Source organism: Amblyomma maculatum, chromosome 7 (assembly GCF_055883805.1).
Source record: "Amblyomma maculatum isolate TAMU_Amacu chromosome 7, ASM5588380v1, whole genome shotgun sequence".
NCBI lineage: Eukaryota > Metazoa > Arthropoda > Arachnida > Ixodida > Ixodidae > Amblyomma > Amblyomma maculatum.
The window spans coordinates 138955920-138978786 of NC_139350.1; the positions used below are offsets into that span (position 1 = coordinate 138955920).

General features: G+C 47.4%; 1 pseudogene; it reads right to left on the reverse strand.

The window, feature by feature from the left end:
- Positions 1–19704, reverse strand: part of LOC146184857 (uncharacterized) — a 36704-nt pseudogene extending 17000 nt beyond the window's left edge.
- Positions 19705–22867: the final 3163 nt, after the last annotated feature.

Sequence of the window (22867 nt, forward strand, 5' to 3'; positions counted from 1 at the left end):
ATGAAAACTTTTTTGGCGTTGCAGCGCGACGTTGTTTCGTACCTGCCGTCTCGATACAGTTGCGGTGTACACGAGCAGACATGTCTCATGACTTGTAAATGTAATGTATGATTACAAAACGTTTACCTCAGGTAATAAGCAGTTTCAAGTCATACAACAAACATGAATGAACAAAATTTGAAATGGTTTAGTTTTAGTTGGTTGCAGCCCACATGTTGGTACTCCATGAAAGCTTGGGATGACTTGGGATGACAACAACCAATCTTCACATGATGTGCTTAAATTACTAGCCGTTCATTGCGATGCACAGAAGAATGCGGTCTTTCATGGAGTTCGCAGCAGATAAAAGCATATCTCTGGGAATATTTTCAAGCGATATCCTTACACGTTGCTTCAGTTCTTCGAGGTTGGATGGTTCCATCTTGAAAACTTGATTTGTTACATATCCCTACAGAAGGAAATCCAAGGGTGATAAATCGGGCGACCTAGGAGGCCAGGCTGTGTTTCCACCACGCCCAATCCATTGGTTGGGAAAGAAGCCGTCCATGATCTGGCCGAGTGGATGACGAAAAATGCGGCGGGGCTCCGTCATGCTGGAACCACATTTTTTTTAACACGGCCAGTGGTAGCTCTGAGGCAGATTCACCAGTAAGATTTCCGTCGATGAAGCAAGGACCGACTATACGGCCGTCTTAAATGCCACACCAAGCATTTGCTGACCCTCTTGCCTGGTGCGTGTGCTGGCGTAGCCAATGTGGGTTCTGATTGCAGCAATAATGGGCGTTGTGCAAATTGACATTCGAATCCCTGCAAAACTGAGCCTCATCAGACAAAGCACTCCGTGGAGAAATCCCGGGTCTTCGTCGCTGTGAATCAAGCACCAGTTGCAAAAATTAGGCCATTTTTGAAAGTCATTTGGTGACAGCTCCTGGTGAAGACTCACATGATATGGATGGTCTTTAAAGTAACCTCCAAACTGAAGCCGGACTCGGTCCACATGCGCTTGCGATTTCCCTGACACTTTATTCCGGCCTGACAGAGACGTAAGTGAGGATATCAATGTGAAAATCGTCTGTTGCACTGGCTTGTCTTCTCCTTTTCTGAACATGGACTGATACAGTGGTCCTAAATCATTTAAATATCATGTGAATGTTGGACGAGTCGGCACACGACGACCTGGATGTTGGGCGGCATACAGTCTGGATACGAGCTCCGCGTCCATTTGCGCGGTGACATAAGTGAGCACAATGTTCACTTTCTCGGCAGCGGAGTACTGGAGTTGCACTGGCACGGCCATTCCCACAATCCACACGCTGCGGCGCTGATGTTCTAATCCGAGGCGACACTTCCCTACACTCAAGTAAATTTCAACACTGGCACGTGCACCTCCAAAACAAGCGCCTCAAACAGAAATGTCAACGCTTTTTGGTAAATTGGAACTACAGACTGCAAGGAAAACTGCCTAATGGCATGCACCCTCTGTCGCGCTAGCCCTCCTTGCTATGCGAACAAAACTTAGGTGTGATGCGGTTCCTAAAGCGCAGCAATAATAGGACAGCAGCTAAGCATAGTGAATAAATGAAGTGAAGGTGACGCCTCACATCTCGCCCGTCTGGTAGCCAGATCAGAAGTGGCGGAAACAGACGAAGAAAGAAAGAAAACTGCAGGCAGCGCCTATCAGGATTCTCAACATCGACGGTCGCGTAGATGGCAATGACTATCCTCTTTCTTGCGCCGAGTGGCGAAGCAAACGATAACGCCGGCCGCGATCTGGGCTGAGCGCCGAGGCTCCCTAGCCGGGGAAATTAGCAATGACTTTCGAATTGGGCACCACAATCATTACAATACGTTACCAGCCCAGATTGCAATCTCACTAGACTTCCGGTGCTCCTCGTGCGCAGATTTTTGGTTTCGAGCAGGAAAAAACCCCCAGATTTCCTCGCGTTGAAGAACTTTAGAGAATTAATTGTTCTTTGTTTTAAAAACTGATATAACATCGTCTTGTTCATAGCTTCGAACTCTCTATTGGTACTAACCACCCAACTGTGGTAATTAAAAAGGTAATTAGTAGATTGTAGTTAATTAGCTATAATAATATAGTATTTGCTATGGTAAATGTTTTCCGCCGCAGCACATAGCATTTACCTAAAAGCTTTCTTTGTCTATTGATAATGTCCTATTTTTAGAAATTTTTGAAAGTTCGCTGAAACGCCCGTTTATATTGTAATGCCAGGTTCTTCTCTTCCTTAGATCTGAAAAGCGGATATTGGCAGATCGAGGTGGACGAGCGAGACCGCGAGAAAACAGCTTTCGTGACGCCCGACGGTCTGTACGAATTTAAGGTGCTCCCGTTTGGGCTCTGTTCTGCGCCGGCCACGTTTCAACGCATGATGGACACTGTTTTAGCTGGTCTGAAGTGGCAGTCATGCCTTGTGTACCTGGACGACGTAGTCATCTTTTCGTCTAGTTTCGAAGTACACTTGCAGCAATTGCGCATTCTCCTTCAAGCTCTCCACTCTGCGCAAATAAATATCAAGCCAGAGAAATGTCATTTCGCTTTCGAGGAGCTCCGTTTCTTGGGACATGTGGTCAGCGCACAAGGTGTTTTCCCAGATCCCGACAAGACTTTCGCCGTCTCCAGTTTCCCACGCCCAACCGACAAGAAAGCCCTCCGACGTTTTCTGGGCCTCTACTCCTATTACCGCCGCTTTGTTAAAGATTTTTCTCGCCTAACTGAGCCATTGACAGCCTTGACTCGAGGTGACACACCCTTTTTATGGGGGAGTGCCAAGACGAAGCCTTCAAGGAACTCCATCGCCGCCTGCAATGTCCACCGATACTAGCTCATTTTGACGAGAATGCAGACACAGATATCCACACTGACGCCAGCAATGTCGGCCTCGGAGCGATCTTCACACAGTGGCAGGATGGTGCAGAACGAGTCGTCGCCTATGCGAGCCGTACACTTTCTCGTCCGGAAAGGAACTATTCGACGACAGAAAAAGAGTGTCTTGCCGTCATCTGGGCTCTGAGTAAGTTCCGACCATACATCTACGGGCGACCGTTTCGTGTTGTCAGTGGTCATCACTCTCTAGGCTGGCTAGCCAGCATTAAAGATCCTTCTGGCCGGTTGGCCAAGTGGAGCCTCCAGTTACAGGAGTACGACATGACACTCATCTATAAGTCGGGCCGGCAGCACCAAGACGCAGACTGTTTATCACGAGCACCCGTGGAACCGGCTACGCAATATATCACCGATGATTGTCCTATCCTTTGTGCCGTCATCATCTCTCGTATGGCGCAACTTCAACGGACCGACTCTGAGTTTTCGCCACTCATTGAGTACCTCGAGGGTATTAATGCTAGTGCACCCCGTTTGTTTCGTCGTGGGCTGCGGTCCTTCACTCTATGGCGTGGAGTGCTCTATAAGCGCAACTTTGACAGCACCAGGGAGACGTTTCTGCTTGTGGTGCCATCCCAGTTACGGCCCAAAGTCTTGAGCGCTTGTCATGATGAACCATCCGCCGGCCACTTGGGGATCAGTCACACACTGGCAATGATTCGGCTAAAGTACTAGTGGCCCAACTTACTACCATCAGTGCGTAAATACGTACCAACATGCCGTGATTGCCAACGGCGCAAATCTCCTCCTGTGAGACCAGCTGGCTTTCTGCAGCCTATAGCACCCCCAAAGACCCCCTTTCAGCAAATTGGCATAGACCTCCTCGGCCCTTTCCGAAGTCGTCCACTGGAAAACAGTGGATTGTGGTCGCGACGGATTACTTGATACGGTACGCTGAAACTTCGTCACTTGCAAGCGGTACTGCTGCTGAAGTCGCCGAATTCTTTGTCCACGACATAGTCCTGCAGCTATCGTTACCGACCGTGGAGCTGCATTTATGGCTCGCTTCAGTCAGGCTGTACTGAAGCTCACGCACACCAGCCATAGATGTACAACGGCCTACCACCCACAGACAAATGGCTTAGTGGAACGCCTCAACAGGACCTTGACCGACATGCTTTCCATGTATGTTGATGTCGAGCACAAAACATGGGACCAAATTATTCCATACGCAACGTTCGCGTATAATACCGCGCAACAAGAAAGGCGCGGTTCACTCCGTTTGAATTAGTCTTCGGTCGCCACGTAACCACCCCCCTGGATGCCATGCTACCCGTGGACCTCCCTGACAAAGTAAGATGGAGTCCAAAGTCAGACTCCGCCCGCACCACTAATGTATCGTGAGTCTGAACTTGACGTCGATGTCGCCACTTATGTTCACAGCGCGGAAGGAGCGCGGCAGCTGGCCAGACAGCGTATTCACCGACAGCAGCAGATCGATGCTGACCGCTACAACCTTGGATGCCGCTACGTTACCTACAACCCGGGCGACTATGTGTGGATCTGGACGCCCGTTCGTCGCCGCGGACTGTCCGAAATGTTACTGCGCCGCTACTTCGTCCCTTTCCTTGTTGTCCACCGCCTCAGCGACGTAACGTATGAAGTTGTACCAGCCTCTTCGGCTCATTCATCGCACAACGGCAAGCGCAGTGACGCTGTGCATGTGGTTCGAATGAAGCCCTACTACGAGCGAACCTCCGACTGACTTTCCGGATGCATGTAGTCTACCCCGTGATGCCAGACTATTGGTGTATCTCTTGAACGCTTTCTCTTCCCGCTCTTCTGTCTGACAGTAGCACCGCATCGGGGCGATGGTCGAGAGGAGGGGGCAGTGACACGTGCATTACAGCTAGAAGGAGCGAAATGGTACGAAGTAGAAGACGTTGAAGTTCCCGTCCGTTCCTATAGCCCGCGTTCCTGACTCAGCTCTCCTGGTGCCCTCGTTCAGCGGTTACAGCAATTCATTTGTGTAACAACCGTTGCAATATATATATGTATATATATTTAGTTTTAGGGTGGGGAGCCACAGCGGCTTCTATTGGTGCTTGCTAATAGAAGGGTCGGTACACCCAAAATACCAGATGCAAGAAAATGTTGCCGTACATATCTGCTTCACACTGAATATGCCGGTAAAAAAGATCATCCACAGAGTGCCCGAGATAAGCAACAACCGTCCATCTAGAATCCCATGCTAAATCCATAGAATCACTAGCACACAAACGCCATATCCGGAATAATGGTTTAATGATTTTCTCTAACTCAAAGCAGGTTGTAGGCTGAAAATAAATGCTCGCTGTCAAGAAATTTCGCCGGAGCGTGTTTGCAATTCCAGAAATCCGATGCCATTGCTCTACGGCAGCCAACCATTAATGTTTAGCTCAGCTTGAGCACTGAAGGCCACTCGTGTTTGGCTAGGGTAACTGCAATATTGCGAAAGTGTTTTTCAACTTCCCTACAAGGAAAAGCAGCGATTCTTTGCTGTACTTTCTCAATTCGCCGAATGTTTTTAGGTGGATCACACCCCCACATTCCAATTCCTTATAGTGGTTGTGAGAAATGTCAAGTGGTCGCAGAAGTACCCTAGGCCTCCGATGAGGTTATCTTGAGAGGAGGCAGTTAGAGCCCCCCTGATTGAAGCACTTTCGCCTCCCGAGAAAGTCCCTATGAAGGTGTTTAGGTTAGAAAGGTGGAAGTTGTAGCATTCAAACGCCCGTTACCACATTACCGAATCTGGAACGCATGATAGCTTCAAGTCAGGAGAGGCACTTTCGCTAACTGCTTTTTGAACGTGCACAACCGAGAATGTGCTTTGAGGGCACACGTTTCAATAATGCAATAAACTCGGTAAAATTCTTGGATTGCTTCCTGAGTTTTTCACAAATACGGCAAAGCTAGGTAGCTGGCATGAATTATCTTTGTTAAAAACGGCTTCAGCAGAAGCAAAGTATTTAAGGTGAAAGCTTTACTTGGCTCATGATGAAAATCAAGCGTGGGCTAGATCTGTCCTCGAGATGCGTCCGTTTGATTCTGCAGGATATCGGTGGGGTTCTGTGTAACCTTTAAGAATAAAATTAAAGATATGTATGGGATTAAAGATATGTATATTGAAAGAGAGCCAATAAGCCAGGCAATGAGGGCACAGAGTTCGAAGCAACTTCCCTTCACCTTCCATAAACGAGCGTGGCACTTCGTCCTCATCGTTCTCCACCCGTAACAATATATTGCACCTAGTAATGTTTTGTCTCGAGGTTGCAAATTAGCTGTGACAGACGCAGCAATGAATTATTGGGTATCATTCTTGTACGAGTATAGTACGTGATGCGCTGTGGCATCGGGCAGCTCAAAATGTTTTTCGCAGTCACCTTCACCACTACGCGGATTACACAAAAAGACGATAATGTTAAAAGAGGAAGCAATGTATTTCAAATAATGTTTAGCGAATTGGAAAAATTGTGAAGGGCATGAACAACTGCTTCACTAAAACACAGTGCGTCTGGGCTGGATGCATTTATTTGAATGATTCGACAGCACACGTTATTTTCATTCCTGCACACATAGTTTCTTCCATGCAGTCCCGGCTATGCGTGCCGGCATGAAGTGTGAACAGCAGATCGAACGATCGTGTATTGCTCTCACGATGGCTGTATTGAAAAGGTTATTATTAGTTCACTGCGCTCTAGCAGTATCTAACTCTTCGGAGGTGGGGCCCCTTTTAGCTGAGCTTTACCATGCAGTCACGTTCAGTCCTTGCGGGCGCATTGCAAGGCGCAGCTTCAGCATATTACGTGTAAGCAAAGGCTACGTGTGCAGAAAAGATAGGTGAAGTGTGCCCACGGAATATGCCAGGTTTTTTTTTTACCTTTTGGTGGAGGGGGGGGGGGGGGCGGAGACTTCATAACTAGCCTTCTCCGCTTGTAACAATAATTCACAATGAGACCTGCATAAATCTAATTCTCATCAGCATTGTTTCAATTCAATCACGTGAAAATAAATGTATCGGCTAAATTCGATGGCAAAGTACAATTAAGCATCCGCAGTTTTTAGGTACAAAAGCATGGCGCCATGCGGGTCGTAAATAATAATTGGTTCACAGGAAGGGAAAGGCGCAGTATCTGTCACACTTGCTTTGTGGACACCTGCACCGCACCGTAAGGTAAGGGAGGAAGGTGAGAATGAAAGTGGAAAGAGAGAAAGGAGAGCCGCAGTGGGGAGCTACGGAGTAATTTCGACCACCTGCGGGTCGTAAACATGACACAGATATAAGAGTATTCGCGAAGCGTTTTTAACACGCCACCTTTTTATTCAGCGAATAATTTTATATCTTTTTTCGTTTAAGTTGTCGGTTGGGGAAAAGCAGGCCAATTGTATTCATTCTCAGTGGACACCTCTAGTTGTCAGATGTGCATTTGTGGTCGGTTTGAATCGGACTTTCAAACTAGCCTCCATCTGGACTGGAATAAAGATGTAAAATGGGGAGAAAAATGGTATGACACTACACTGAACGCTGCAGAAAGTATTCTATCCAGCATACTTGGGCACAGTAGTTGAGCGCCGCGACCAGTGCGCCACCAGGACAGGGCACCAGGTGTTTGCAGTACTACAAAAGGTATGGGCTACCTGAGAAGTAAACAGGATCGTGCGTACTACATGATTGAGCTCGTGCTCTACAGAGGTTCGCTCCGTGATAGGAGCGTATACGAGCAGTATCATGTAGTGTAGCCATCCTGAGAATACCTTACCTTTCGTAGTGTTGCAAACCTTTCCATACCTTTCGTAGTCCTTACCTTTCGTAGTGCTGCAAAGAACTTGTGAAACGGATCGAGTATAACTTTCATGGCGCAGTATCGAAAAACGTTCGCGATAGAGATGTTCGTGAAAAGATTCAAATAAAGAGAGCCTTTATGTTAAATTAAAAAAAAAAACAACCATGTTCCTTGTATAAACATTTTCTGTTAATTTCAAGGAAAAGTACATATATAGCAACTGAAAGAACCTGCCTTATAAAAAAAGAATATTCTGTTATTTATATTTCAGGAATATTTCATGGACAAAACAGAAAAATGTTTTTGTTTTTGCGTTATTTAACAGGTATTTTGTTACACTGTACACCCCTGTGCCGTAAACCCTTGGGTGTACGAAGTAAAATTGGCGCAGCTGTTTACTAAACAATTCATAACAACTGCCTGGCGGGTGAAATTCGCTACATCGCTTTTGCCCGCGCGGAATCGTAATCGCTGTCGCTGCTTATAGCTTCAGCATCGGATTACATAAAAACTGAAATATTTCTGGAGCGTTTCTGGTGAATGCTGAATGCGAAAAACGCCCATGTTATGCACATATCTAAAATAACCCCGAGATGGTAAATCAATCTATCAGCGTCCCTCATGACCGACGCTCCTCCTCAATTGCTGCTTCTCAGTTGCTTGCATATCATGTATCAGCAGCTTTCCCAAACTTTAGGGTGCGATGGGAACCGAACCCTCTAGGGTCCCTGGACTCCGAGTCAGACACGCTACTCCTAGGCCACACGGGCACATCTCCAAGGAGAAAGCCGGCTAATGAGTGGAATGTACAGGAAATGAAAGAACACTGAACAAGGGTAGAGGGGGGAAGCCCTCAGTTCGCTGGTCGAGCCAATGCTTCAACAAGTGGATTTGTCTTCATCTGGGCAGGACGCAGCGGCATATACAGGAAATGACACACAACCCACGTGAACATGTTACGTCAGCATAACAGAAAGAAGTAAAATACTTGATGGTACCCTCGTCCCACTCGCTACCGAAGCGAGGTGCAGAACAGATGCAAAGAAATTTACTGAAACATGTCCCTATATCTGCAAAAGCACAAAGTACTAATTGTTCAAGTAAGTTGTGAATCGTGCCCAAACACATCACAAGCAGTACAAAGTGGGCTATGAAGTGGGTGCTCGTGCTGGGCACATGATGGCAGCCCATACGGGCCCCATGAGGGATTTGCGGTTCGTGCCCAGAGGAGCTGGCCAATTTTTCCGCGATCGGTCCCAGTTCGTACCCGTATGCGCAGCCTAAACAAAGCTGCCGCCGGCCCGCTTTCGGCCCTGTTAGTTCAATGTGGGCAGCATAGAGAAACCTTAATGGGCCCTACTTTTGTAAAGGCGGGCGCCGCCTCATTGATCAACGCTTTAATGCTCATCTCGGTTAATGACGGGGCGGAAATTTCCTCTACCTCCCAGCGGCCACGAATTACAGCGCTAGAGCGATTTCCTTGTTCAGTTACGCCCTGCCGGTACCATTTTGGGCTGGGGGGGGAGGGGGGGGTCGTTCGTGCAGACAGGTTGATGTTTGCTCTCCGGAGATCGCACGTCGTACGCGTGTCTGAGTGCGAGTGCGCTGCCTTTAATGCACCTTTTCGCCTACTTTGCCATTGCTGCTGGAAGCTTATTGTAGTGTCACGTCTAGCGCTACCAGTTCGCTGCAGTGATGGCAAAGTAGGCGAAGTGCCCTAAAGGAAGCTCGCTCGTGGGCATACACGCGCATGAACTGCAATTTCCAGAGAGCACACATCAACCAAACACCACGCGCAGCGAGATCTACTTGTAGCAGGCATAGTAAATAGGTATAATTGTGCAATAAAAAGAGCTTGCAATGCATGCGGCCTCACTCGTGAACAGCTAGCATTCACTGAGGCGACTGACACGCAGCAGAGCCGGTACGTCTTGGGAGACAGTGGACGAGCCCAGCAATTCGTTCGCACACAGTGACCTTTCGCCCTTACGTGATGCATGTAGGTAGTTTATTTATGCTGTGTTTTTACGAATGTCGCCCCATTTTTAGAACAGAGATTCTGCTCTTCAGTGGCTCCTAGGAATTGTAAAAAACGCGGACCGGCTCTCACTTTTGTTGTCTAACGTAGGAGTGGCGATACCGGTAGGCTGCTAGTCATAATCAGCGAGTGCTTGCCAAATGCCCTCCATCTCAATGTTATTCTTCTTGTTATTTCCTTTTCATGGTCTGGATCTGCAGTTACTACCTGTCCTAAGTATACATATTCGCATACTACTTCCAGTACTTCGCTACCTAATGTAAACTGCTGTTCTTTCCCAAGGCTGTTGAACATTACCTTAATCTTCTGCATATAGATTTTCAAGCCTACCTTTCTGCTTTTCCTGTTTAGGTCATCAATCATTATTTGCGTTCAGCCCCTGAGTTACTTAGCAAGGCAATGTCATCAGCAAATCGCAGATGACTGAGGTATTCTTCATCTACCCTTATCCCTAACTGCTGCCATTCGAAGTCTTTGAATACTTCCAGTAAAAATCACAGGTTCTCCTTCTTCTTCTTCTTCTTTAAATCTTCCGCACCTCTCCAAGCCAGGTGCTCCTCGATTCGGCGGGCGACGTGCAGTTCACACGCAAACACACTGAGACGAAGGCCAACGAACATTAACTTTATATAACAAGAACACGAAGCACAGGGTACAGATAACTTATTCACACGAGACAGAGAGGCGACACACTTTACAAAAGAGACAAAGAATAACTAACGGCAATACGAGCGCATCACGCTTTTTAACGACTCCTCAGTCGGGGCCTGCCTGCTAGGCTATCTCCATCAACGACTAGCCTCAGCACAAAAGCCAGAACCATCGGTAACTGCGCGGCGCGCTCTTAAATAGCCAGCGCCGAGCCTTCTAGAAGCGGGGGGAGGAACGGAAAAACAGCTTAGCGCTGCCAAAGCTATGCCTTCCCCCCTTGGCCTTCTGGAGAAGCCTCGAACATTCTCGAACGTGGTCAACACGGGCGGCCCTCCCACGAGAAGCGAGGAGGAGGGCCGGGACCGTGCGGGGGGATGCACGCTTGACTCCGCGCATGGCGACGAGGGCGAGGAGGCGCAGCACGGTGGCCGAGATGACGCAATCGGTCGCGTCGATTTCTCGTAGCTTGGGGAAGCTTCCATCGCCGTTTTCTTCGGCGCGCGCGCCGAAACATTAAAAAAAGGGCCACCGCGGCCTTACACTTCCTCTAAGCAAGCTGTGAATAGTACTGGGGAGTTTGTGTCTCCTTGCCTAACACCTTTCTTTATGGGAATTTTGTTACTTTCTTTATGCAGAACTATGGTTGCTGTGCAGCCACTATATATATCTTCCAGCACTTTCACGTACGGCTCGTCTACCCCCTGATTTCGCAATGTTTGCATCAACGCCCAGGTTTCTACTGAGTCAAATGCTTTTACGTAATCAATGAACGCTATGTATAAGGACTGGTTATATTCCGAGTATTTTTCTATTACCTGTTTGATGGTATGGATATGATCGATAGTAGAGTACCGTTTCCGAAAACCTGCTAGATCCTTTGCTTGATTGCCGTCTAAGGTTGCCCTGATTCTATTAGCGATTACTTTCGCAAATACCTTATACGTAACAGACAGCTTGCCGCTAGCTTAACAGCTAGCAGCTTACCGGTATCGCTCAAGTGGAAAGTATACAACAGCTGAATCTTACCTGCACTAACCTATGGGGTTGAAACGTGGAGGCTCACCATGAGGGTTCTGCTTAAGTTGAGGACAACCCAGACGACTAGAGAAATAACTCAAGTTACCGACATTCTAGTGGAAATTAAGAAGAAATGGGCATGGGTAGGACACGTAGGGAGAAGAGAGGATAACCGATGGTCGCTTAGGGTAACAAACTAGATTCCAAGAGAAGGAAAGCGTAGCAGCTAGGGTCGGCAGAAAGTTAGGTGGGGTGGGCGGATGAGGTTAAGAAGTTCGCAGGGGTCAAGTGGATGCAGCTAGCACAGAATCGGGTTAAATGGAGAAATATGGGAGGGGCCTTTGCTCTGCAGTGAGTATAGTCATGCTGATGATGGGGATGATGTCGGTGTGGCGAGCGAACATGAGCGCACGAAAGTCGCGAACTGAAATGATAATCGCCATGGCGAATGTAATGAGTCGACACACAGAAAGGGTTCGCGGCGCAATGCAGACGGTCGCCGCAAGTCGCGCGAGCGAAACCGAACTATGGCGGTATCAGGATAGAGATATATTTCGAACGTCAAGGGCACAAAGCCAAACACTGCTGCAGCTGCCGTTGCACTGACATGATGACACACACACGCACGCGCGCGCACACACACACACGCACGCACACACGCGCGCGCACGTACTCGCATGCGCACACACATATTAACCACTTATTAACTAATTCTCACAGTATTGTTTCGATTCAATTACGTGGAAGTTTCGATTCAATTACGGCTAGGTTCGATAGCAAAGCACAATTAAGCATCCACAGTTTTTAGGTACGAAAGCGTAGCGCAATGCGAGTCGTAAACATGACACAGAAATAAGAGTGACACACACGCACATAAACACCCATAGAAACCGACAGACAGGCGCGCGCTTGCGCACCCACACGATTCAAATGACGCTGGCGACGCACGGTGCTACGGTCACTAGGTGGCGGCGGCGTGTCAGTCGAAAGTACAAAATGGAGAGACAGAAGTGAAGGAAAAGAGTTAGAGAGAAAAGAAGCGAATGCTTTCCTTTTTGCGCCTGCACTTCTCCCTCCAAGGCTGAGGAGGTTCGTTGGATTAGTCGGGACGTAGGTACACCGTATTTTTCTCCCCTTGGGTTAATCCCTCCAATACCCAAGTAGTGCCGGCGCGGGCTTCATGTAAGCCAGCCCAATTCAGGCTGGTCCACGTGTTGCCCTTATGGATTGGAGTTGTCATTTTCGGACTGCTCATGTCTCCTTTACCTGATATTCGATAATCAGCAACATAGGTGAAATTTATTCCCAACACCATAATAATACGGGCTGTCCCACATTGCCCCCTAAGTGATAATCTGAAAGTTTACTTCGGCGCCCTGGCACATGGAAGGTTCGAATGTAGTTTAGTACACACTCGTGAAACGTAATATTTACTGCCGCATATTTTCTGCCAATACTGCATAACTGACACAGTTGCCGGTTAAAAAAAGCGTCGTTAGTAACGGCATAATTATGCTTAGAACAGTCATGTGAAACTTCCAGAAGAGGCAATTACCAGCGCATATAATATGAATGCATAAATAAAATGGCGCCCTTAAATTTAGGATGGAGACGTTTTGGAGAGTTAATTGGGCTCATCTTCCGTAATTGGGCTCATCTTCTTTTTACCACATAGAATCCGAATTTAGGTTGCATTTGGCTGCCAGTAGCAAAAAAAGCCCGTGTGGGCAGTGTGGAGGCTTGAGCGTTTTTCAGCCCGACCGCGACCGATGTGGGACCTATTCGGCTTTTGAGTGGGAAACCCCATGTGATCTAGCCCATCTTCGATCTGCTTTAGGCCTACATGTGCGTCACATCTGCCTTAAAGAACACCGCAAGAGATCGATGTGGGCATAAGCGGATATGACCCCTTTCCAGCACTGCCATAGTCTATGCGGAAACTATTTTTTTTTTGTTGGGCAGCCCATTTGGGGTAGCCCTGGAGTTCTCTACTTGAAACCCACCGTTCTGTCCGACGTTCCATCGAGTACCCCTCAAGCAACCATTGTAGGCAACGTGCGGGAATGCTCGTTTTTAGCCTCGCTACGACCCTTTCGAGTTGGCAGCCTCATTTAGGTTAGTCGAGGTGTTTTCTACATGAAGCCCAAATTTGATTTGCATCTGCCTCTAAATTTCCCAGGAGAGATTCTTGAGGGACAGATGTGGGAATTTGTGCTTTGTTAGCCCTTGTCACACCTATATTATGCCCAAACGAGAAGAACACCAGCCAGCCTGATTTGGGGCTTACCCGCTTGATCCCTAAAGGCAGCCCACATGGGTATTACTGTGGTTGCCCAGCCCAATTTATCCATATGCGTCCCGGGCATAGGGAGGGGCACGTATTGTGTGCTATTTAGGACTGAACTGTTTTTCTAATATACCAGTGACATCAAGTTTGTTTCCAGTTTGGTAAACGTGAAATATGCTACAATACAGGCGGTACGCAGCATTGCGTCACGTAAAAGAATCACACAGGAATTTCCGAGGTTATTTGACAAAAGGGGGGGGGGATAAGTATAGACACACCTACGGGAGGACATTCTCCCTCCTTGTCACCTTCAGGGCTCCCTTTGCTTGTACCGCCTCATCTGTGGAGTTCAATGGACGACACTTCAAAGAGGGTTTGTGCGGGGCCGCCCCTGGACCAGGCCACAGTGATCAACCCCTCGTTTATTGCAACATGACAAGTATATATACAGACGCTGAGTATCTTACGCATGCGCCGGGCATTACAAATGTACGCATGCACTTGCTACGATAGCTAATATCACACAAGTAGCAATAATGTCACATCATTCCTTTCCCTTTTGGGAAATCAGCAAGTTACAAAACAAAATAGAAAATACACTTTAAAATACACAACAAATACAACTTCAAAGCAAACGGCTTCAATGGCATTCACACAAAATGCACAACAAATACAACAACTTTAAAGGAAACGGCCTGAATGGAATTCAGAAATATCGCATCGTTCTGGCTTTTTTTGCTTATTGACCAACGCGTGTGAAATATTCATCCCCAACCGCAGGCGAAGAGGCATTCGGCGGCGTCTGCATCGGAACACTTGGGACCGTTTGTGGATTTGAAACATTGTTTTCGTTCACCTCTAGACCATTTAGGACAGTTTGTGTAGTAGGAACAGAGTTTCCGTTCTCCCCGAGACCATCTAGGCTAGACGGGAATTCGTACGCCCCATCAGAGTCCGAAACTCTTTTTGACGCTTGCTTGATTAGCGCTCGCCTGTTACGCTTAATCTGGGCCCTGCTATCCAAAGCCACCATATACGAGCGTGGTCGCTTTGCACGATAAAGAACCACACCTTTTCGCCTGTAGTCCTTGACCCAAACGGAATTACCTGGGAGCAACGGGAAAAGGTGACGGGCAGCATGCCAGCAATCATAATGTGGCGGCTGACCTTCCCAGAAATCGGCATCTTTGTTCCGAGCTTCTTTGACATTGGGCGTCTTGGGGGCCAACTTCTTTGGATGGAGAGGCAAAGTATTGCGAAGCCGGCGCCCCATGAGTATATATAGCTGTGCTGGCTATTTTTCTAGGGGTCCAGGCGTGTCCCTGTAGGCTAACAAAGCCAGATGTAGGTCATCAGATTTTAGCAACAGCTCTTTCACAGTTTTTACTATTCCTTCTACCTCCCCGTTTGATTGTGGGTACCGAGGGCTACACATCACATGTTTGAACCCATAATCATTCGCGAACTGGTTGAACTCCTGGCTGATAAATTGAGCATCGTTATCGGTTACCAGCTTATCCGGGATGCAGTGCGTCGAAAACCCCTTGATAGGATGAATAACTTCAGCGCTGCTAAGAGAGGTCAGCAGACACAACTCCGGAAATCGAGAGAAGTAATCACCTATGAGCAAGTAGTTACAGCCTTTCGCATGACAGATATCCGCCGCAACCATTTTCCAAGGCTGAAAAGTCGTCTCGTCGGGATCATCGGATCGCATGGCTGAAAGCGAAACTGGGAGCGTGTGCGGCAGTTTCCAATGAATTCCGCAAGCTGAGCGCTTAAACCTGGCCACTAAACGGACTTTCTTGCCCTTGCTCTAAACCTTACCGCACCCTGGTGGCCCTCATGAAGCAGCTTTAACACTCTGCTTCTAAAGCAGTGTGGCACCAGCAGGCGGGTACCATGCAGGAAGACACCTTTGCATACACTCAAAACCGCACGATCCTGCAAATAGGACCTCAAAACAGCTGATAATAAAGGTAAACTAAGCCAGCCCTCCAAGACATAGCGACACAATGTGCGACAAGTCTCGTCCTTGGCCTGTTCTTCGGCTACTAAGCCGAAGTGCTCCGACTCTCTCAACTCCGATAACGTGCCAGCAACGTAACAGTTGATTTAATCGATTGAAGGAAAGGTCGTCTTTTGGCCTGGTCTTGGCGCTGTGGAGAGTGCAACAGCTATTTCCAGGTTTTTTTCCCGGGACGTATTGCACCTCGGAATATAACCAGCTCGTACATAGCATTCGTTGATTACTAAAAAGCATTTGACTCTGTTGAAACCTTAGAGGTGATGCAGGCATTGCGAAATCAGGGGGTACACAAGCCGTACGTGAAAGTGCTGGAAGATAATAGTGGCTGCACAGCAACCATAGTTCTGCATAAAGAAAGTAACAAAATTCCCATAAAGAAAGGTGTTAGGCAAGGAGACACAATCTCCCCAGTACTATTCACAGCTTGTTTAGAGGAAGTATTCAGAGACTTGGAATGGGAGCAGTTAGGGATACGGGTAGATGGAGAATATCTCAGTAATCTGCGATTTGCTGATGACATTGCCTTGCTATGTAACTCCGGGGCTGAACGAAATAATGATTGATGACCTAGAGAGAAAAAGTAGAAAGGTAGGCTTAAAAATCAATATGCAGAAGACAAAGGTAATGTTCAACAGCCTCCGGAAGGAACAGAAATTTACGTTAGGTAGCGAAGCACTGGAAGTAGTAGGCGAATATGTCTACTTAGGACAGGTAGTAACTGCAGATCCGGACCATGAAAAGGAAATAACAAGAAGGATAAGATTGGGATGGAGCGCATTTGGCAAGCACTCGCAGATTATGACTAGCAGCTTACCGGTATCGCTCAAGAGGAAAGTATACAACAGTTACATCTTACCTGTACTCACCTATGGGGCTGAAACGTGGAGGCTAAACAAAAGGGTTTGACTTAAGTTGAGGACAATTCAGAGGGCTATGGAACTAAAAATGGTAGGGGTAAGATCAAGAGATAAGAAGCGTGCAGAGTGGGTCAGAGAAATAACTCAAGTTACTGACATTGTAGTGGAAATGAAGAAGAAATGGACATGGGCAGGACATGTAGTGCAAAGAGAGGATAACCAATGGTCGCTTAGGGTAACAAACTGGTTTCCAAGGGAGGGAAATCGTAGCAGGGGGCGGCAGAAAGTTAGGTGGGTAGATGAGGTTAAGAAGATCGCAGGGGTCAAGTGGATGCAGCTATCACAGAACCGGGTTAATTGGAGAAATATGGGAGAGGCCTTCGCCCTGCAGTGGGTATAGTCAGGCTGATGATGATGATGATTGCACCTCAAAACGGAACCACATTAGCCGCATTCTGAGCCTTTGAATGCGAGGCAGAACCAGATCAAGTGGCGTCTTTCCTAGCAAAGCAAACAACGGTTTGTGGTCTATTTCTACCGTAATGTGCACTCCACGCGCAAAGCTTTCAAGATGTTCTGCGGCCCACGTTATAGCGAAAGTCTCCTTTTCGATTTACGCATAGCGCATATCTCAGTTGGTGTCAATGATCTTGAGACAAAAGCAACCGGCCACTTCTCTTTATTTGGTTGCACTTGCTGTTAACTGCTCCTAAGCTGTACTAAGAAGCATCTGCAGAAATAATTGTTGGACCTTCGGCATCAAACTCAGCCATACACATATCTGAGCAGATAGCACTCTTCACGCTATCAAAAGCTATCTGACGAGGCTCTACCCAGACCCCCTCTGTGTTCTTTTGGAGCAGTTGATGCAAAGGCATCGTTTGTTTAGCCAATACTGGAATGGATCGTGAACATTGATTAGCAACACCTAACAATCTGCGCATTTCTGCAACTTTCGACGGCTGCTTCATATCTGCAATTGCGCGAATCTTCGCTGGATCCGGGCGTGTGCCGTTTTGGCTCAAGCGGTAACCCCGAAAACAAAGCTCGTTTACATTGAACCGGCACTTTTCTTCGTTTAAAGTGACGCCGTTTTCGGCCAAACGTTTTAAGGTGCACAACAAGTGTTCGTGATGCTCCTTCTAAGTAGAACCGAAGACAAGGATAGCGTCCATTAAGTTCACTACCCCCGGAAGTCCGTCAAGAATCTCATACATTTGTTTTTGAAAATACTCCGGAGCCGAATATATGCCAAATCGTAGCCGCTCGAAGCAATAACGTACAAATGTAGTAATGAAAGTTGTGAGCAGTTGACATTCCTTTGTTAACCTCACTTGGTGGAAATCAGAGTTTGCGTCGAGTTTGGATGACTTGACTGCCCCACTGAGCAACCCGAGTGTCTCATCCACACTGGGGAGCACAAACCGTTCAGGTTGCACCGATTTATTCAATTGAGTCAGGTCAACGCGTATTCGCACTTGTCCTGACGGCTTCAAGGCAGGCCTTATGCCAGCACACCACTCCGTAGGCTCATGAACTTTACGAATGACCCCATTCTTTTCCATCTCTACCAGCTCTTGTTTTACCCCGTCTCGCAGTGGGATGGGTATGCGACCAGCAGTGTGAATGGTATAGGGCACAGCGACCAGCTTAAAACGAAGACAGTATTCGCCTTTCATGGTCCTCAGACCACGGAACAAGGAACTATATAGTGTCTGCACTACCTCGTGAACTGATGCCCCATCCACAAACTTCACTATTCCCAACGCTTCTATTCCCGGTAAGGCGAGAATCAGATTGCTCCCCGAATTGACAACGAAAACATTCTGCCTAACGGAAGCATGCTTCCACAGAATGTCTGCAGTAAACATTCTCTTCACTTCCAACCGGTCACCGCCTGGTCCCATCAAAGTAACATCCGTAGATTTTAGTACCTTCGGCAATGCTGGAAAAGACCCAGGCACCACATTTACCTCAGCTCCCGTGTGAACTTTGGCCGAAACAACTACACCATTAATAACAATCTGAACAGAGCCTGCTTTTGCTGATGTCGCAGACAAATTCCCCACAGAAAACGTCCCACAGTCCCTGTTCGTATGCTCACCTCGAGCACTGTGGACTCCTACCTCGAAATGCCGTACTTCGGGTTCCGTGGTCCCTGTTCGTATGCTCACCTCGAGCACTGTGGACTCCTACCTCGAAATGCCGTACTTCGGGTTCCGTGGTCCAGAGTGTCCGTGAGCAGACAGCCGCGAAGTGTCCGCGGCGCTGACACCCGTAGCACAACGCTACCCTGGCAGGGCACGACGGCCTGGAATGAGGACCCCTATTACAAGCTGAACACTTCAGGTGCTCCATAAGTTTCTGGTTCGATGTCCGCCTATGAATAGTGTTGACTTCAGCGCTCGTCAGGGAACCACCACGGTCCACGCTGGTGCGAAGATCCTGCTATTGCAGTTAGACCGCTTCTTTCAGACGTGCCTTGGTGAGAGCACTTTCCAGAGTCAGCGGAGCATCTATTTGAAGAGCTTCCGACAACTACACGTCTCGTATTCCAACTATAAAGCGGTCGAGAATCATACGCTCTTTCATCTCCCTGCAGTCGCATCTATGGGCCAGCGTTTACAACTCAATAACATACTGATCTACGGACGCGCCTGGTCCTTGGTGGCGGCGATTGAAGCACGCGCTTTCGTGGACTAGGTTCCGTGTGGCAACAAAATGGGTATCGAACCATTTCTTCACCACGTCTTCTTCAAGTCTTCCTCAGACAAGCTGAGTCTTCAAAACATTTCGTACCTGTCGTCCCATCGCGTACAGCTACTTACGCACCTGAGCCTGTTGAGTTCGCTCGTTCAGTCCCGAGGCGAATCGGTAATCATCGAATTCTTGTATCCACTCAGGCCATTCGGACGTCTTGTCAAAGTTGAAGCTCGCTGGTGGCTGCACCAGGAAAAGCTGGGAGGAAGCCTTCGTTTCTTGCGCCATTTTTCATTGCTGTTATTCTGGCTGTTAACGATGATGCTGGCGGCCTGATACAAGTGGTAGCCTTACAACAACCACGGGTCGAGTACAACCCGGACAACCACTTCTGAAACCATGTGGCGTTCGATGGACGACACTTCAAAGAGGGTTTGTACGTGGCCGCCCCTGGACCAGGCCACAGTGATCAACCCCTCGTTTATTGCAACATGACAAGTATATATACAGACGCTGAGTATCTCACGCATGCGCCAGGCATTACAAATGTACACGTGCACTTGCTACAAAAGCTACTATCACACAAGTAGCGATAATGCCGCTAGCGCCACATGGAGGTACGTTAGCGATGTCTAGAGCGCTCCGACGGCGACCTGCGGAGCAAGTCAGCGCCATCTAATGTTTTGCTCTGGGTTTGAGTTATGCGTCCTGTGCGCAAGCGCGACCAACATAAAGTGGAGCCTGCTCGTCGGTTCTTAGCCTCATTTCCGCTTACTGCTTGTGCTTCATGCCGCCAGAGCTGCACTGAATTAAGTATAACAACAGCCGGAAAACCAACGTGCTTCTTGCGAATCGTGAAGCAGCTTAGGCAAGCAAGTTCGAGTGATATCGGGTGATTTCGCATCTCAAAAGCAAGTGCAATTGATAGCATGTGATAGCGGGTTTCAATCACGCACCAGGCTGAGTGCGCAAGAATAAGCTTGGTTAATTGGTGTCTCTTTTCGTCTTATCTGAAAAAACTTTGCACATTACAACCACGCATCAGGCTTGCAGGCCTATTGCTTGATGGCTTGTCTGCGCTGCGTTATGAGCTAAAAGGCCCATCGCATTTAAAATCCGTACAAACCTAGGAACATGGCTTCATCTAGGCGGATTACACAGGGGTGTAGCAGCTTACGTCGCTACGAGTATAGTAAAATAAAGGACTCCGTCAAGATAGTTTCAGTGATGTCACTGAACGTGTAAGGCTCTAAATTCAAGTGATTTCTCTGATAGTATAAAAACTTAGAAGTGTTCCAATGAAAACACATCACATTTATTCACATGATGCAAATACTTGATATACCGGCGAAAGAAAACAGAATAAAAAAAAAAAGACTGAATGAATGAAAAACCCCGGAGATGAAACAAACATCATGAATCACGGGAACTGGAGTTGTTCGAGTGTACTACGCTGTAGTTCTAAACGCCTAAATTACCGATCGCTCGACCTAATAATGGATAGGGCATTGTCGATTGCTTTACACTAGCCATTCTACACAATGCTAAACTGTATATCGAGTGGATAGTTTGTAACGTCGCACAGAATATGCCAGTCGTCTCCACTTGCCAAAATTCTGCTGTGAAATTCTCACTACGGTTCACATGTTCGCGTTCTTACAGCAGCGTTCGCCTGCAGATTACAGGGCTGCATGTTTGATCCCAAGAGCGAAGGTTGTATTAAATGGAGTTGATACAAAAACGCTTTACGTCTGTCAGATATCAGCGCATGCAAAGAATCCCTACGTGGCGTAAATGAAAAGCAGGTTTCGAGTACCGCATCATTTCTGAAAAGCATTCCGCGCATATGTAGGAAGCAATGCTGCGAGGGCAGATAAAAGCTGTCATATGCGGCTACGCTAAAATGAAAACACAATTTCTTCTGCGTTTCTCATAGCCCGACTCGCTATGGGATGTTACACAACGTAAACCAAACCTAAACCATAATTTTGACGTGAAAAAAATAAAACGTGACAAAGGATCCCATTTAATAATTTTTCGCCCTAGTTTTTAATTTTGCAAGCATGCTTGCTATGCGCCGACTAGCATTTTATCATATCTTGCTTGTTTTTTGCATTGACGGAACTTAGCCGTGATGAAGCTTGCCCTCGGAACGGCACAACTGACGAACAAAAGCCAAACTGGCCAATGAGAAGAAGACTGTCAGGTATCGGTTCTGTTAGCAAAGTATAAAGTCTGCCTCGGCGGAGCATAATTTTATTCTAAATGGCGTCCCGTTTGACACCAGAAGAACGGCGAAGGACCATGTCGCACCAAAAATGTGTGCTTTAACAGGGCGCCCAATGGCAACTGTTAACCTCGTGTTGCAAGCCTTCTATCGTGAGGGTAGAATAGCTGATTCTCCCCGTGCCGCAAGCTGCAAGAAGACCACAGTTGAAGAGGACCAGCAGATTGTGGCGGCAGCTGCCTTGGATCTGTTCCTGAGTGCACGCGAAATTCGGGATGAGCTGGGTTTGGATAATGTGAGTGCCTCCACTATAAGACAGCGCTTGCGCGAAGCAGGCAATAATTCCTGCATCGCCGCCCAAAAGACACATTTGGAGCAGCGCCACATGGAACAGCGGATGGAGTTTGCCTCTGAGGTCGAGTCCTGGTCGCCTTCAAACTGGCGCGCCGTGGTGTTCAGCGACGAAGTATCATTTTGCACCCGCTTGAACCAACAAAAGCGAGTGTGGCGACCAGAGAATTGCCGGTAAGAGCTCGAGAAGCTTGCGGATATTTTTCTTTCTCTCTACACCTTCGAACACGTCAATTACCTATCATTGTTGCAACCGGTCATTGTTGCAGGTCCAGAAATATGATTTGTGCGATCTGAAATACTTGCTCTAATATGTTTTTAAGAAATATCTGCCTGTATAGATGCCATTTTTTTTAATATGTCTCCTGCGCAGATTGAAATAATGCGAATCGTAATGTTTTCAACTGATTCGTACGGAAAATGGCTTTATAGCTGATCGCGTTGCTATTTCTTTATTTCTTGCTGTCGTTGAGGTCGCCATTTTCTACGGAATAAAACATCTTACCACTGATTGTGATTGGGAGCACTCAAATTCATTTTAATGTTTTCTAGCAAATTCGGAATACACAGAGGGATACTATCTGGAGGGGAAGAACAGCACTAAAATGAGTAATCATATAAGTATTAGATTTGTAATTCATTTGCCTCAATTAAATTGAGTGCATTTTTCTTGCGGCATTAAAGTATCTTCTTCGCACCTGTAGGGCACGTAGCTCTTGGGAAAGCGCAGTAATATATCTTGGCATTTTTCTCGCATTGCAGGTGGGATCCACGCTATGTGTGGAGCATTCGCTCAAGCAGCCGAACAACAGTCCACGTATGGGGCGCTGTTTCTTATCAAGGCCTGGGGCCGATATACATAATCGAAAAAAAATGACATCGTCGAGCGACTCGTGGATACTTGAAACTTGCTTCTTCCATGCGTTCTCGACGGGCCATTTCCCGATGGTCTGTTCCATTTCCAGCAAAATGGAGCCCTCATTCATACAGCAAAAGCTGTTCGAGACCTCATGAATGAGCTCGGAATCATGCCCCTGGATTGGCC